The 15,988-nt window shown below is 37.0% G+C and overlaps 1 long non-coding RNA gene across 1 annotated transcript in view; it reads right to left on the reverse strand.

Annotated features, from left to right (window-relative positions):
• Nucleotides 1–13,274: 13,274 nt before the first annotated feature.
• Nucleotides 13,275–15,988, reverse strand: part of LOC138145760 (uncharacterized) — a 6,621-nt gene continuing 3,907 nt past the window's right edge. The window contains exon 3 of the long non-coding RNA XR_011164305.1: nucleotides 13,275–13,625. This is a non-coding gene — a long non-coding RNA (uncharacterized lncRNA). The remainder of the gene's footprint in view (nucleotides 13,626–15,988) is intronic.

The following is a 15,988-nucleotide window of genomic DNA, read 5'->3' on the forward strand; positions in this document are numbered from 1 at the left end:
CTTAAATAAATGTGTGTTGATCCATTGATTTGACTGCAGGTCTCTGTTCTGCAGAGTCAGTGTACTTTCCACTATACCATTCTTGGCTTTCCACCTTATATTCCAGACATGGCCCTGAAAGACTCTTGGCTTTGTCCCAAAATCAGATCCACCCTCAGAGAATGAAGACTTTGACACCATTGAAAATCTATCAGTATGTTAAAAAAGCATTATTTTGGCATAGCAACCCATACATAAGTAGTAGCTAAGTCTTAGGCAGCTCTCTGAGGTTCCCAGAGAGTAATTAAATTGCCCATGTTCTTTTAGCTTGTAAGTGTCAGAGACAGGATTTGAACACAGATCTTCCTGAGTCCATATCTCACACTTTATTCTCTATGCCATGATGCTTTTTTTTTGTTTCTTTGTTAATGAAGAATAAAGTACTACAAAGAATTAGCAAATCAAAGTGATTATTTCTGAAGTCCTTTTGCAGCATTTCCAAATCTCAGAGTTGGAAGGGATCTTAGACAGACATCATCTAGTCCCAATCATATCTGAGTAAGGACCCTTTCTGCAACATCCCCAACCAATGATAATTTATTGAGCCTTGTATTAAAGGTCTCTAGTGACGAGGGTCTTGAACTTACTCTCTCCTGAGGCAATCAAATATACTTTTAGGCAGTTCTAATCATTAGTAACTTTATGTATATTTAATGTTTACCTGCATGCACATAATGTAATATAAATGTATATGTATGTATACATGCATGTATATGCATATATAATAATAGCTAACATTTATATAGGGCAGCTAAGTGGCACCATAGTGCACAGAGCACCAAGCCTGGAGTCATGAAGACCTGAGTTCAAATCCAGACTCAGAAACTTACTAGCCATGTGACCCAAGGCAAGTCACTTAACCCTGTTTGCCTCAGTTTCCTCCTCTGTCAAATGAATTGGAGAAGGAAATGGCAAACCACTCCAGTATATTTTCCGAGAAAACCCCAAATGGGGTCACAAAGAATCCAACATGGCTGAAATGACCGAAGAACACAAAACATTTATATAGTGCTTATTATATGCCAGGCACTGTATTTAGAATTTTACAATTATTATCTCACAACAATCCTGTGAGGTAGGTGCTATTATTATCCCCAATTTTTAGATGAGGAAACTGAGGCAAACAGAGGTTAAGTGACTTTCTCAGGATCATACAGTTAGTGTCTGATGTAGGATTTAAACTCAGGACTTCCTGGCTCTAGACCCAGCTTTCTAGTGACTGTGCTACCAAGCTTAAATATATTTGTATAAAACTCACATACATATATCTATATATGTAATATGCTTAATTCTCCAAAGTGATTATTTCTAAGGGTAAACATTTATTTAGGTATATTTTTAGTTTTCATTATTGAGAATTTTACAAACATCAATAAACATGAATATTTCCTTCTATAAAGAAGAATCCTCCAAAAGGGACTGATTATATATGACATTGGATATTACATGTGTGTATATGTAAGTATATATAACACACATATACATACACACATGCACATATGTGTGAATATGTACATAAGTGTGCATATATATATATATATATATACACACACACACACATTAAATTTAACTCAGTAGTTCCAATCCTGGCCTGCTTGCTTTTGTCTTCTGAACTTCTTTCTGTCTTCTGTGTCTTTTCAGAAAATGTTTCACTGAAAGTTTTCCTTTATTTTCTTTTTTGGGCATTATTATCATAGTCAACAAAAACAAATTCTTCATCATGTCTGAACATTTATGCCTCATTCTGTATTTCTAGTCTATCACCTCTCTGCCAAGACATGGGAAGCATGCTTTGTTAGTCTAGAGGAGCCATAATTCATTACTGCATTTATCAGAATTCTTAAGTGTTTCAAAATTGTTTCCGTTTATGTTATTGTAGTCATTGTATACAATGTTCTCCAGCTTCTGCTCATCTTACTCTCTGTGCATGTAAGTATTCCCTGGTTTCTCTGGATATGCTCTTTCTGTCATTTCTTAAGGCAAAATAATGCTTCATTACATTTATAAACTCTAATTTATTTAGCCATTCCCCAACTTGTGGGCACCCATTTTATTTCCAGTATTTTGCTAAAAAAGAAAAAGTGTTTTTCTATAAGTATTTTTATACATATGGGTCCTTTCTCCTTTTTTTGGTTTCTTTAAGGTTATATACTCCAAAAGTGGTATTGTGGAGTGAAAGGGTATGAATAGGTTAGTAAATTTTGGGATATAGTTCTACACGGCTTTCCAGAATTGTTGGATTAGTTTACAATAATGCATTGCATTAATGTGCCTCTCTTTCCATAGCTTATCCAATAAATGTCATTATCTTTTTGGGCCATGTTTGCTAATCTGATCAGTATGAGATAGAACTTGGTGTATGTGTGTGTGTGTGTGTGTGTGTGTGTGTGTACTCATTTTTAGTCTAATGGCAAGCCCTAAGTATGAATAATTGAATTTTCTCACATTAATTCTATCTTTATTATAATAAAGAATATGTTGTAGTTGTGTTCATATATGAACATGTATATGTGTGTATATACATGTATGTATGTGTTGTATGTCTTAGTAGATAGATTCCAAGATTTCTTGTAAATTTATACTTATTTTGAAAGAAATTTCTTTTTCTATCTCTTCTGTTGAGTTTTGTTAGTAATACATACAAAGGCTGATGATTTTTATGAATTTATTTTTATATCTTCTGACTTTGATGTACTTAATTATTTTAATTAATTTTCAATGGGATTTATAAAGTTTTCTGAGTAAACCATCATATCATCTGTAAAAACTATAGTTTTCTTTCCTCCTAACCTATGTTCATTCCTTGCACATCTGTTGTCTTATCTCTTTGACTAATATTTCTTGAACTGTACTATTTAATAATGATAGGAACAGATATTCTTGCTTTACTCCAGATCTTATCAGAAAGAGCTCTAGTATTTTTCTACTATAGGACATGCTAGCTTTGGTTTTAGATAAATAATATTCACTATATCAAGGAAAGATCCATTTATTTCTATGCTTTTAATTATTTTTTTTGATGAAAAGGGGTGTTGCATTTTACTAAAGTCTTTTTTTTGCATCTGTAGATATAATTAGGTCTATTATATTTATAGTTTTTCTAATATTAAACCAACCCTGATATATATACTATTTGGTCATGGTGTATAATTTTTAATACATTGTTACAGGCTAACTATTAATATTATATTTAATATTTTATATCAATATTAATAAATGAGATAGCTTTATATTTTCTTTCTCTGTTTTCTATTTGCCATTACATTTGAGTCTTTTCTTCAAATGACCTTTATTAATTATAATTTTTATTATAGTCTTGTCAGTAAAAAACTGTTTCATATGCTACCTTTTAATTGTATTTTTGAGATTTTTATGCCCTAGTACATGGTGAATTTTTGTAAAGGTGTCCCGCATGACTGAGAAATATATATATATATATATATGTATATATATATATATATTACCTTCTATTTCTGTATAGAGATCTATCATACCTAGCTTTTCTAAAATTCTACTCATGTCCTTCACTTCTTTATTTTTCATCTTATTGTTAGATTTGTCTAGGTGTGAAAGGAGGTTCATTGAGTTCTCCAAGTATTCTAGCTTTTGCTGTCTACTTTTTTCTGTAATTCAACTGTGTCTTTTGTTGCCTTTATACTAAATATTGATATTATTTCATTATCTATGGAGGCTTTAAACATAATCTAGTTTCCCCGCTTATCTCTTTTAAGCATGTCTATTTCTACTGTTGCATTATCTTATATCATGATTGATGCTTTATCTTTTTTTTTCTGCTTTTAAAAGATTCATCCAAAACATAATCAATTCTGTGCCAACACCTCGGTTTAACTTTTTATGAATCCTTATGTCTCAATGTGCTTCTTGTACATGACATAATTTTGGATTCTACTTTTTAATCCATTTTGCTACCCTTCTCCATTTCATGGGTTAGTTAATCTCATTCATGTTCAGGGTTATGTTTGTTAATTGTCTATTTCCATTCAACATGTTCACTTACACTTTTTTCCTCTCTTTACCCCTCCCCCATCTTTGCAAAGGAAGAAATGGAGAAAAAGAAGGAATCTGATCAACATTAGTAATCTATAATTGAAGTAACCTGTTCCTAGAACTTTGCCTCTACTTTATTCAGCAAGCCTAGACTGTAATCTTTGATTCTTAAACTTTTATCTTTTTGATCTCTTCTTCTTCTTCTTCTTCTTCTTCTTCTTCTTCTTCTTCTTCTTCTTCTTCTTCTTCTTCTTCTTCTTCTTCCTTGCCCAAGGTCACATGGTTAGTTTTTGTGTTAAGTGTCTGAGGCCGGATTTGAACTCAGGTCCTCCTGAATCCAGGGTCGGTGCTCTATTCACTGTGCCACCTAGCCGCCCCTGTCTTTCTTCTTAAGGACATAAGGGAAAATCTCACTCATCAGAGTCAGGGGACCCAGAGGTAGTAAGTAACTCAGATCTAATTCATTGTTTTTTCCACTGTGCCACACTCTCTCCACCTTATTATATATTACATAGGTTATTAATTATATTATATATAGGCCCCTAAGGAGCCACCATTTGTAAGAGTTCAGATTCTGAGCTCTAAAAGAGCTATATTCAATTCTGGGAGACCCCTATTCTAAAAAGAAGCTCTTTTTACACTCATTATGCCTTCAACCCAATATTCCTGGGATAATATCTTTAAATAAGGCTTAAGTATGTCTCATGTCTAAGGTATCCCACAAAAGGTATTTACATATTTTTTTTCTGGGAAAGTATTCACTGTTCAAAGGATATTAGGTAAAGGATAACATTTATTTACTCCACCACAAAAGAAAGATGTAAAATACAGAAGACTCATAAGTTCATTTTCTTAAAATATGAAACACTTTATAAAACTGGTAGGTAGATAATTGACATTTCGCTCAGATCTGTACTGTTTAAGAAACTAAAAATGTCCATATTTTCTGTCTAGGAAGAAGTGACTTTAGCTTTTTGGCAATAAAATTTTCTCTAAGATAATGCTCTTCTCCTTCAAGAAGAAATGTAAGTATAGCAATTATCAGTCGTTACTCAGCACAGAAACTCTTAACCTCCTGAACTCATGAGGTAGTGGCCAATGCTTGAAATTCCCATGTTTCAAGACTGTGGTTTAGTGCCCTGAACCACACTCAGGGAAATAAACAAAGCAGAAGAGACCTCCAGCGATCTGAAGTTTAGCTCACCTAAAGCTCACTCTGTCTGCCATGTTTGTAGTTAGTATAGCTACTGTGTAGAGGGAAAGAGAGAGAAATCCCTTCTCCTTCCCTCTAATGGAAATCCAAGGGAGAGTTAGCTTTGGCTGTGGACTAATGATCAGAAGCCATTTTTTGTTGCTGCTTATAGAATACCAAATGTCCCAGTTGCCAATCATCTTTGACATAATCCCCTTTCTCCTGCTATGAGGACCAAGAGAACAACCAGAAACTGCTGGTCCCATATGTCCTTTAGTACATAAGGGGCTGGGGTAAGGTACATCCTCACACATACTCCCATGGGATGCCCGCCTCCTCCCCCCCATCCGTCTATGTCTATATCTTTATCTACAGGCATACCTAGTTTTATTGTACTTCACTTTATCATGCTTTACAGGTAACACATCTTCTTACAAATTGAAAGTTTGTGGCAACCCTGCATCAAGCAAGTCTGTCAGCACCATTTTTTTTCTTAGACATCACATTTACTCATTTTCCAAACATAACAGAAATGGAAAAGATAACAGAACATAACAACAATCAGTTAATTTTCACAATCTGTGTTCCTTCTGTGTACAGTATTGCATGAATATATTAAAATAAACATGTCTTAATAATTTTATTCTCCCCTCAAAAGAAAGTCTACTAAAGTGGGATTCACTTACAAAGTATGCAAGAATATAATAATAAATTCTTTCCAGTGTTAATTATGCCTCATTATATGAAACTACCTTCACAAACTCAGGAGATGTCAGCACCATTTTTCTAACAGCATGTGCTCACATCATGCCTCTGTCACATTTTGGTAAGTCTTACGATATTTCAATTTTTTTCATTATTATTATAACTGTTATGTGATCTGTGATCAGTGATTTTTGATATAACTATTGTAATTGATTTGGGGCATCATGAACTGCACCCATATAAGATGGAGAACTTAATTGATAAATGTTGTATGTGTTCTTATTTCTTCATTGACCAACTGTTCTCCATCTCTTGGTCTCTCCCTATTCTCTCTCTTTGGTCTGTCTCTCCCTCTCCTTGGTCCTCCATATTCTCTGAGACATAATATAATTGATGAATATTAAATAAACTTAGCTGATAAAACAGCAGCAAGGATTGAGAGAAGTTCTATTATGGGTAAAATATTATCAAATAACATCGCATGATACAGAGAAATCTTTAATGAAAGGAAGAGTCAATCGATGCAGCAAACTTCATTGTTGTCTTATTTCTAAAAATTGTCACAGCCATCCCAGCCTTCAGCAACCACCACCCTGATCAGTCAGCAGCCATCACTATTGAGGCAAGGCCCTCCACCAGCAAAATGATTATAACTTTCTGAAGGCTCAGAGGGTGGTTAACATTTTAAAGTAATTAAATATTTTTTAAATTAAAGTATGTACTTTTTTAGACATAATACAATTATACATTTAATAGACTATAATAATGGTGAAAACTTAACTTTTTTATGTACTGGGAAACAAAAAAATTCATGTGACTCACCTTATTGCAATACTTACTTCATTGTGGTGGTCTGCAACTAAACCTTCAGTATCTCTGAGGTATGTTTATATATCTGCGTATACATCTATATCATCTATTTCAGGCTTTTAAAAAATAAAATCCCACTTCCCCAGTGACAGGTTATCATTTTTGAGAGGTCTAATAGTATGAATACTTTGCATTTATCCAATGTTTTAATGTTTCACATACTTTATTTCAATTCTCAATATTTTTGTGATATAAGTTAGAATAGACATTCATTCCCACTCTCCCTCCCCTTCCCCCCCCCCCATTTTGCAGATGAAAGACTCAGAGATGATATGGCTTACCTTTGATGACAGAGTTAGTAAGAGGCAGGTCTTCTGAAAACTAGTTCAGATCTCTTTCTACTGCCTGTTGTCTCCTCCTTTATTTTCATTTCTGACAGGTCTCCAATTGATAGTCATCTCAACTTTTAGTTCCTCTGCCCTTTACCTGTTCTGTCAAGTATGAAATGCTCTCTAATGCACCAGACAGGAACATGTCTATTTTAAAAAACACTTTCTGTTAAGGAAAGTGAAGACTCTCCTCCTAATTAACCTGAATTTTAAGTTCTGTCAGTGTGGAAAGATCTGGAGTAAGAGAAATAGGTTTGAGTTTGAGGTCTCCTATTTCCTGGCTGTGTTCATTCATTGGATTTTCATTTCCTTCTGTGAAAAATGAGGGGGTTAGACTAGATGACCTGGAAGGGTCCATTAATAGCTCTAAAACCCATGATTAGCCATTGCACTCACTTCAGGTGAGGCTGACCTACATCCATAATCATTCCCTTTGCAAAGTCCAGGATCTTCCACATTGAAGTTTTATTAGCATCCCCCTCCCCATCTCCTACAGTTCTTGGCAGCTTTTCTCACCATTTTTTTTCAGTCCCATACCTGCTGATTTTCAGGGTAGGGTTAAAATAGATTTCAAGACCTTCCTCAATGCAGATGACAACCAGGGAGAAAAATGTTGCCAAATAAATAGAACCCCCTTTGACCTTTGTGATTCACCCTAGAGGAAATTAATCAGCTAATGCAGGGAGTGGAAAGGAAACCACAGGGCCCCATCCTTTCATGCTGAGTCAGCCTTTCCCCTGCCTGTGCCTTCCTTGGGCTGGGCACTCCAAGGGCAGGAGGGATTGAGGGTAGCCCAAGATTTATGTTGAATGGTAGAATAAGGAAAATGCAGAAAGAGCTGACATCTTCTTGCTCATTGGTCCTCCACATCGCTAACTGTATCCCTTTGTGTGTGGGGTTGGTGGTGGTGGTCCTGGAGAGCTGTAGTGTCTCCATCTCATGGCCCAAGAGGAGTTTTGTTCATCCTACAAGACTGTAGCCTTGAATGAGGACCCACCAAAAGGGATGAAAAGGTGTTTATTAAAGATTTAGAGCTGGAAGGGACTTCTGAGGCTATCTAATCCAAATACCTCATTTTAGAGTCAATTTGAGGCCTAGGAAAGAAGAGTAACTGTTCAAAGACACATAAGTAAGTATCTGAGATAGGAAGCTGGGTCGTCTGGCTTCAGAGTCAGCACTCTTTTCCACTGATCCAGTCTGGATTTGAGTTGATCTTCTCTAGGAGGTCCATAAACTTCTTTGAAAAGCTTTTGAGGCCACCTGGGCTGAGCAACTATAAGTACCTACTATGTACAAGAGCACTGGATTTGGAGTCATAGGACCTGTGTTTGAATTATGGCACTTCTACTTATTCCCTGTGTAATCTTGGTTAAGAGGCAGGGAGGCACTGGCCTTTGGAGCCTTTAAGAGCTGGGTTCAAGTTTTTCCTGTGGCACATATTGGCTGTGTGATCCTGGTAATTTAATCTCTCACTGCTCTAGGCAATTCTCCAAGACTATAAATTGTATCAGTAATAAGGCAATAGACGTTTCCTATGTGTTAGGCACTGTCTTAAGTTTGGGGGAACCAAAGAAATGTCTCTTCCATTGTGACTCTAAGGAATGAATTAGTCATGGGGCTTTGTTCATAATATCATAGTATCTGTGTTTTTACTCTATGAATTAGTCACTCAAAATATTTGACAAATCCTCACTCCACTGAAGTTCTCTTTTGATGTCTCATTATAGTGTGGTGATGATCCTGGGTTCTCAAAGCCTGTGCCAGTAGAGAATAGTGGTGGGTCCTACTAACCTGGGAAAGCTTTGAGGATGGTCCTGGTGACAAACTTTTTCTGAAGGCCCAGTCTAGCTAAATCTAGAGAAGCTCATCATCAGATTGGCTGCAGGAGGAAATTAATCTTGGGACTCTAGCTGCTCTCCAAGATAGCCTACCAAGTCAAAGAGGAATGGTCATCCATGCTGGTAGGAGACATTCACACAAATGAAGCCACAAACCCTTAAAGACTTAAAGTATTAAGATTCAACCATTTAGGCAAGATGACTTCTTTGGGGTCTCATATGGGGCAGACCCATTCTACCCATTCATCCTGATAATGAGACAAGGCAGAGAAAGAGTTTGCTGGGGAACTTGGACCAAAAATACAGAGAATTTGGTGTGAGGTATCTTAAATGAAGGAAAAGCAGAAGAGAAAATGAAGGTTGAAGTATAAACCAAAAGCTGGAGTTCATGAACCCAGTTCAAGGAACAGACAACTGCCTATCTGTCAGTTATTTCAGTATCATCCTTGGGCAATCTTGTGGGCAGTGCCATCTTTGATCACAAATATAATGTGGGTACCTATTGGCAGGGACCTCAGAGTGGAAGGGACCTCAGAGGCCTTATGTTTCACATTCTTAAAATGAAAAAAATTTTAATGATAACAGATTTGAGCTAGAGAAGTAAATTAAGCAGCTTTGTCCAAGCTCACACAACAAATTAGTGTCAGATTTGAGTGATAGAAATATTCATATGATGTTTTCTTCCCAACAGTCCTATGAGGTGGGTAGTTCAATTATCATCATACCCATTTTATAGATAAGGAAACAGAGTAAAAAGTAAACAAGTAAAAAGACTTGCTCAGAATCACACAGCAAGTATCTGAGAAAGGATTTAAAACCCACATCTCCTGACTCCCAAGTGAGTACGCCATCCACCATACTGACTATTTGACTTTGTCTTCCAAGATTTGATTTCTACATGATGGTTTAAAAAAAAGGTCTCAAATGTATAGTGGAGTCAAATTAGTCAAACAACTGGTCAATTCAATGTAAAGACCAGTCAGATTTAATTATTTGGCATTATGAAAGAAAAGATCCCTACCTGGTTGTTTGACTGAATTTTTAATTTTTCAGATAGTTATATTGGCATGATATAAAGACTGTGGACACTTGCCAGCACTAGCACTTTTGTTAAGTGGAAACATTGGAGGACTTCATTACTCAGTGGTCATTAAGATGTCTCTATCAGTCAGCTTCAATTCTTGATCAGATCCATAAACTTATCCTGTTTAGCGGTGTTGTCTTATTCAAATCAATTCAATTAACATTTATCAAGTGGCTACTCCACTCAGGGCCTTGGGGTTACAAAGATGAAATAAAACACAGTCTCTGTCCTTAGGGAGCTTACAATATATATATGCAAAGATAAAAAATCATACCCATATGTAATCTGAGGAGTGCAAAAGAATTCCTGGAGTGGGAGAAATTAGAACAAATATGGTGGAAAGAGTGTTTTAAAGTCAGAGGGGTTGGATCCAATGTCCAACTCTACTACTTGCTGCTTATCTGACCTTGGGCAAGTCACTGAATTATTCTAGGCCTCAGTTTGCTTATCTGTAAAATGAGGTGGATTGTACTAGATGACATCTAAACACTCTTCCATGCTAAAACTGCTTCTAACTCAAAGGATCAAGGCTTCCTAGAAGAGATGCTATCCGAATTGAATCTTGAAGGAAGGGAGTAACTTTTAGAGCCAGAGATGGGGAGGTATCCATTCCATGCATGAAGGAAAATAGGGGCAAAAGCAGAGAGATGGGAGAGGATTAGAATATAGAATACAGAGAATGTGAAGGGAAAGAGTAAAAGAAGATCTTGACCAGCAGTTTAAAGAGTTGGTATTTAATTCGGTAAGTGAATGGGAGTCACTGAACATTTTTGAGTAGATAGTGGCATAAGTGTGTTGAATTAGGAAGATGACTTGGGCAACAGTATGAAGGATGGATGAGGCTGGAGAGGGACTGGGCATAGGAAGGGAGGAGGATATTACAACAATTCAGTCCAATAGCTTGGGATAGTTTATTTTCTCTCTGACCTGAGTACTAGAGTTTGCTTGGGTTACAGCTGATGCCCAGAAATGATTGACAGATGTGGCAAACCAAATGCAAACTCCATACAACTCCTACTAAGGTAACTCTTGGTCAAGGCAATGGATAGTTGTGGAAATACAGTACTCAACTCTGCAAAGGACTGAGTGCTTAACTTTCTGTGCCCCAAAGTTGCTCCCAGGCTTTAAATAATAATAGCTAACACTCATATAGTGCTTACTATGTGCCAGGCACCGTGCTAAGTTCTTTATTTTGTTATCTCATTTGATTCTTATGACAACCCTGGGAGGTAGGTGCCACTCTTTTTCCCATTTTACAGATGAGAGAAGAGAGGTTAAATGACTTGCCCAGGGTCACAGTAAGCATCTGAAGCATTTGAGCTCAGTTCTATCCTGACTCCTGACTTGGAGCTCTATATAGTGCACCACCTAGCTGCTTAAAGGTTTAAAGGTTACTCAGAGCTCAGAGAGGCCAAAGGACCAAATTGAACTTTTTTAGGGTACTAAAGACTATTTTCTCAAGCTATGCTTTTTGCAACTGAAAAGGGTTTGCTGCTTCTGAATAGATAGGTTATTTGGAGCATTTTTAGATCAAAATGCCTGCTAAATAAAGCGTACAGGCTGAGTTTGCACTTGAAACTTTCCTAGGCCATTATAGCATGTTGACTTAGTTTTCCCCTAAAATTGTCAGCTACTTTGCCATCATGTGAGAGAAAGAGCACGAATATCTATCATCAAGGAATATCATGCAGAAATGGGTCATCAGTCTTTTATGGGCACCAGTCTTCACCTTTCTTACTTTTGTGGAAGCTTTTACTTGCCGAAGCCTGTAAATAACATTCCATCTTTCCCCTTTGTACTTTTCTACAGATGTCCTCCCTTCTCATCTTCACCTCTTAAAACTCCTGTTTTCATTTAAGACTCAGCTCAAAAGCCTCTTCCTACTCCAAGTCTTTTCTCACCCCTAAATTGTTAAGGCTCCCATGGCCCTACATTACTTTGCATATAAAACATGTAAGGAAATGTCATGTAGTATATATAGAGAAAGGTGTCAAAGTCAGTCAGACCCATGTATAAGATCTACCTCTGACATATGATCCTGGACAAGTCATTTAAACCTTCAGTGTTTTAGTACCTTGGTGTCAAATTCAAACAGTATAGAACTCTGTGGGCAGCATATTGACTTAGAAAACCACAAATTAATATTATCTATCTTGTATTGTATTTTAATTTATCTTGTGAAATGTTTCCTAATCACATTTTAATTTGGTTCTAGAAGTATTCAGGAGTTTTGTGGTCATTTGCAGTCTTGTTGGAATGAATTTGACACTTCTGCTCTAGGAAACTTTCTAAGTCTGTAGAGTTGCAGAGAAGGTGATGATCAGGGTGAGGGAGTTATCTCATTTGATATTTCTTTGCATCGATGAAATCTCAGGTCTAGTTTTCTGTGTATATGCTGTTTTCTACCAGTAGTACAGAAGCCCCTTGAAGGCAGGGACTGTTTTCATTTTTTGTATGTGTAAATTCAGCACCTAGAACAGCACCTGGCACATTTTTTTTTCCTGCTGCATTTTTTATTTCATTGGATCTAGAAACTCCCCATTAGGAAATCCTTTCTCCAATACAAATTGTCAACCGTCCTTCAATTTTGATTCTTAGAGAGTTGCCTCAGGTACTAAAAGGTTAAGTCACTTGCCCAAGGTCACACAATGGGTATGTGAACCTGACTCTGTCTTCCTGACTGTAAGGTCACTCACTACACAGTAGCTGAATTAAATAAAAGTTTGTTGAATTGAATTAAATTGTCTCATATATATTGAATTTCTTTATTTCAAGATGAGCTAAGTGAGATAAATGATATTGAAAATCGCAGAATCCTAGAATGTTAGATTTAGAAAGAACCTTTAATTCTACCTAGTCTAACATATTCAAATCCCAGTACCTTTTATTGTGAGGAAATTTTAGTCTATGCTCAAATATTTCCAAGTGTCTTTGCAATAACTAGGGCTCAGGTGACAAGGGACCAGGAGTTTTCCACACAGAGCAATGGTTTGATCCATCTTGTTCATGAATTCTGAAGTTCCAGCTTCTGTATTGGAATGGTCATTGTTCAGCTGATTGTATTGGTTGAGCCAGTTTCTGCTAAGTGAGTACAACACCTTTGAGTATCATGGATGTCTTTTAAGAGACATTTCATGGTCAGCAAGTAGGACACACTCCCAGTGTTTCCAGTTTTACACTTGAGATAAAAACCACAGAACACACAAGTCACTGCAATTCAAGACCTTGTCATATAATAGGAAAAACTTATAAAAATTATGAAAACAAAGTCAACTAATTGGAAAAAAGAATTCAAACTTTATAATTTCATAAATCTATAATTTCATTGATGTAGGTATATCCTTCATGGGAGCCAAGTCTAACCCCTCTGTAACTTGGTAGATAGTCTTCAGCATTTGTTCGAGGTCAAGACATTCATTACACTGTGGTCATCCTGGTGATCAATAGCAACTTCAGGATAGATTTAGAGCTGGAATCAATCAATCAATCAACAAGTATGTGGCAGGCATTATAGTAGGTGCTGGGAATATATCAATCCACATTTTCAGGGGGCTTCCATTCTAATAGGGGAGAAAACAAATACATATATATGAGAATATTTATGGCATGATTATAAAGTTGATAAATACAAGCACAAAGTATAGTTTAAATCCCTTATTAATCAATGGGACAAGTTGCTATCTAGCAATTTGCTTGAAGACCTCTAGTGAGAGGGAACCCACTACTTCTCAAGGCAGTCCATTCCATTTTGGAATGGATGTTGGGAAGTTTTCTGTTACATCAAACCTAAATCTGTCCCTCTACTATGAATATGCATCACCCTGAGTTTTATACTCTGATTGCCATTGAGCAAGAGAAAAGATTTTCAATTCAAAGCTGACATGAACACCACTGTAAATTATTCTCCCTCACCACACCAAAGCCCCCCCCCCAAAAAAAAAAAAAAACTGAACTGCTGACCTTATCTGTAGAGGAAACTTTTTAATGAGCAAACTCCTTCTACCATCTAGGCAATAGGGTGACTGAGTGGATAAAGCCCTGGACCTGTAGTCGTGATAGACCTGAGTTCAACTTTAATCTCAGACATTTCCTAGCCATGTGCTCCAGGGCAGACTGCTTTAGAGTCCTCCTCTATAAAATGTGGATAGTACTTACTCCGTCAGGGTTGTTGTGTGGATCAAATGAGATAATATTGGTAAAGCACTTGGAAGCCTTGAAACACTACGTAAATGTTAGCTATTATTACCAATACTGATCAACAGCTATTTTGCAATTTATTTAATAAACTTCAATAGCACCTAATATTTCTAGAATAAAATACAAGCTCCTCTGTTTAGTGTATAAAGCTCTTCAAAACCTAGCCCAAACCTAGATTTACAGCCCCACTGGACACTGCTGCGTTTCTCAAAATTTGCAATACAGCCAAAATGGTCTCTTGGATTCTCACACACATTCCATCTTCCATTTTCATGCCTTGGGACTCATCATCTCCTATGTCTAGAATAAACTCTCTCCTCTCTTCCATCTCACAATATCCCTCTCTTCCTTTAAGACATAGCTCAAGTGTGATCTTCAAAGAAATCTTTCCTGGTCCTCAACTACTAGAATGACTCGATATTTAAGTACTTTTAATTTATTTACATTTATTCTATGTCTACTTGTATATCTCCCTTAAGTTTTTTGACACTGGATTTTTTTTTCTTTGCATCCAGCTCTCAGCACAGTGCTAGGCTCATAATAGGCACTTAATAAATGTGTTCTGATTGGTTGGTTGGTTAATTAATTGACTTATTTATAGTCTTAGAGATTTGTCTTGGGGTACTGACTTGGTATTGACTTGCCCAAGATCACACAACCAGTGTAGTGTGTTAGAGGAAAGATTTGAAACGAAGTCTTCCTGACTACCAGGCTGTCTATTCAATATACCAGCTGTCTATTGCCATAGCCTTTGAAAACTTCCTAAGTCTTGGGTGGATACTAAAGGAATTTTCCAGTAGATAACAGGAATCCCAGATTCACTTGAGAAAAAAAACCCAAAGGTCTCATCTTGCTCTTCATGGACTCTCTCAGCTCAGGATTCATGGCATGGACCCTTTATCCTGGACTGAGATCTCAAAGGCATCCGGTCCCTGCTCTTCCCTCCCCCATCATCCCCCCCCTCCATGTCATTAAGGTGGCATGCTCCAGCAGATGGCACATGGTCCATTCCTTTCAAAGTGATGAAGTGAGACTGTTCAGACAAATGCTCTCCAAGAGTCAAACCTGTGAGACTCTGCTCTCCAGTCAGGAAATAGCAGGATATAAATCTGCCTGAATCATCCCAGCTCACGCAAATTCAATATCGGGCCGTGGTGGCTCCGGCAACATCTTGTTCTTTTTGGGTAATGACTTTTGATGCTTTGGATTTAGATGGATTAGGCCATTTAGGGAATAGGGGGGAGAAGATATTAATATACAAAATTGTTAAATGTCAAATAAAATCCCTTAATAAGGTGTGTGTGTTTAAGATGAGCATGCAGGCACTTTGAAAACACTTCTAGCACCAGCTCAAACATTTAAGAAGCCCGTTTGGCAAGTCCAAACAAATAGGCCCACACCAATTATGCTGTACCTGCACTCATCTGGAGGGTAATTTTCCCAAGAGTATGTCGAGAATTAAAACCCACAGCTCCCATTATTGTCAGTAACATTGGCACACCTAATTCTTCATCTGCCTGGCTGCACATTTAAATCCCATAGATAAGTGTGCAGCTTGCAGTGAATTGTCATGTTTCATATTTCTTTCAAATTAATTACCTGAGCGGTTTATGTTACTTGTTTGAAAAGCTAGTCTCAGTTAGAAGGAAGAGCTGAGTTCCAAATGCCACCTCCTGGCCTCCTCCTTGCCCTGCTCCTTTTCTCCTTCCTCCTCCCCCCCCCCCCC

Source organism: Petaurus breviceps, unplaced genomic scaffold (assembly GCF_028583685.1).
Source record: "Petaurus breviceps papuanus isolate PSGF00001 unplaced genomic scaffold, PetGlider_PUasm1.0 90750, whole genome shotgun sequence".
Taxonomy (NCBI): domain Eukaryota; kingdom Metazoa; phylum Chordata; class Mammalia; order Diprotodontia; family Petauridae; genus Petaurus; species Petaurus breviceps.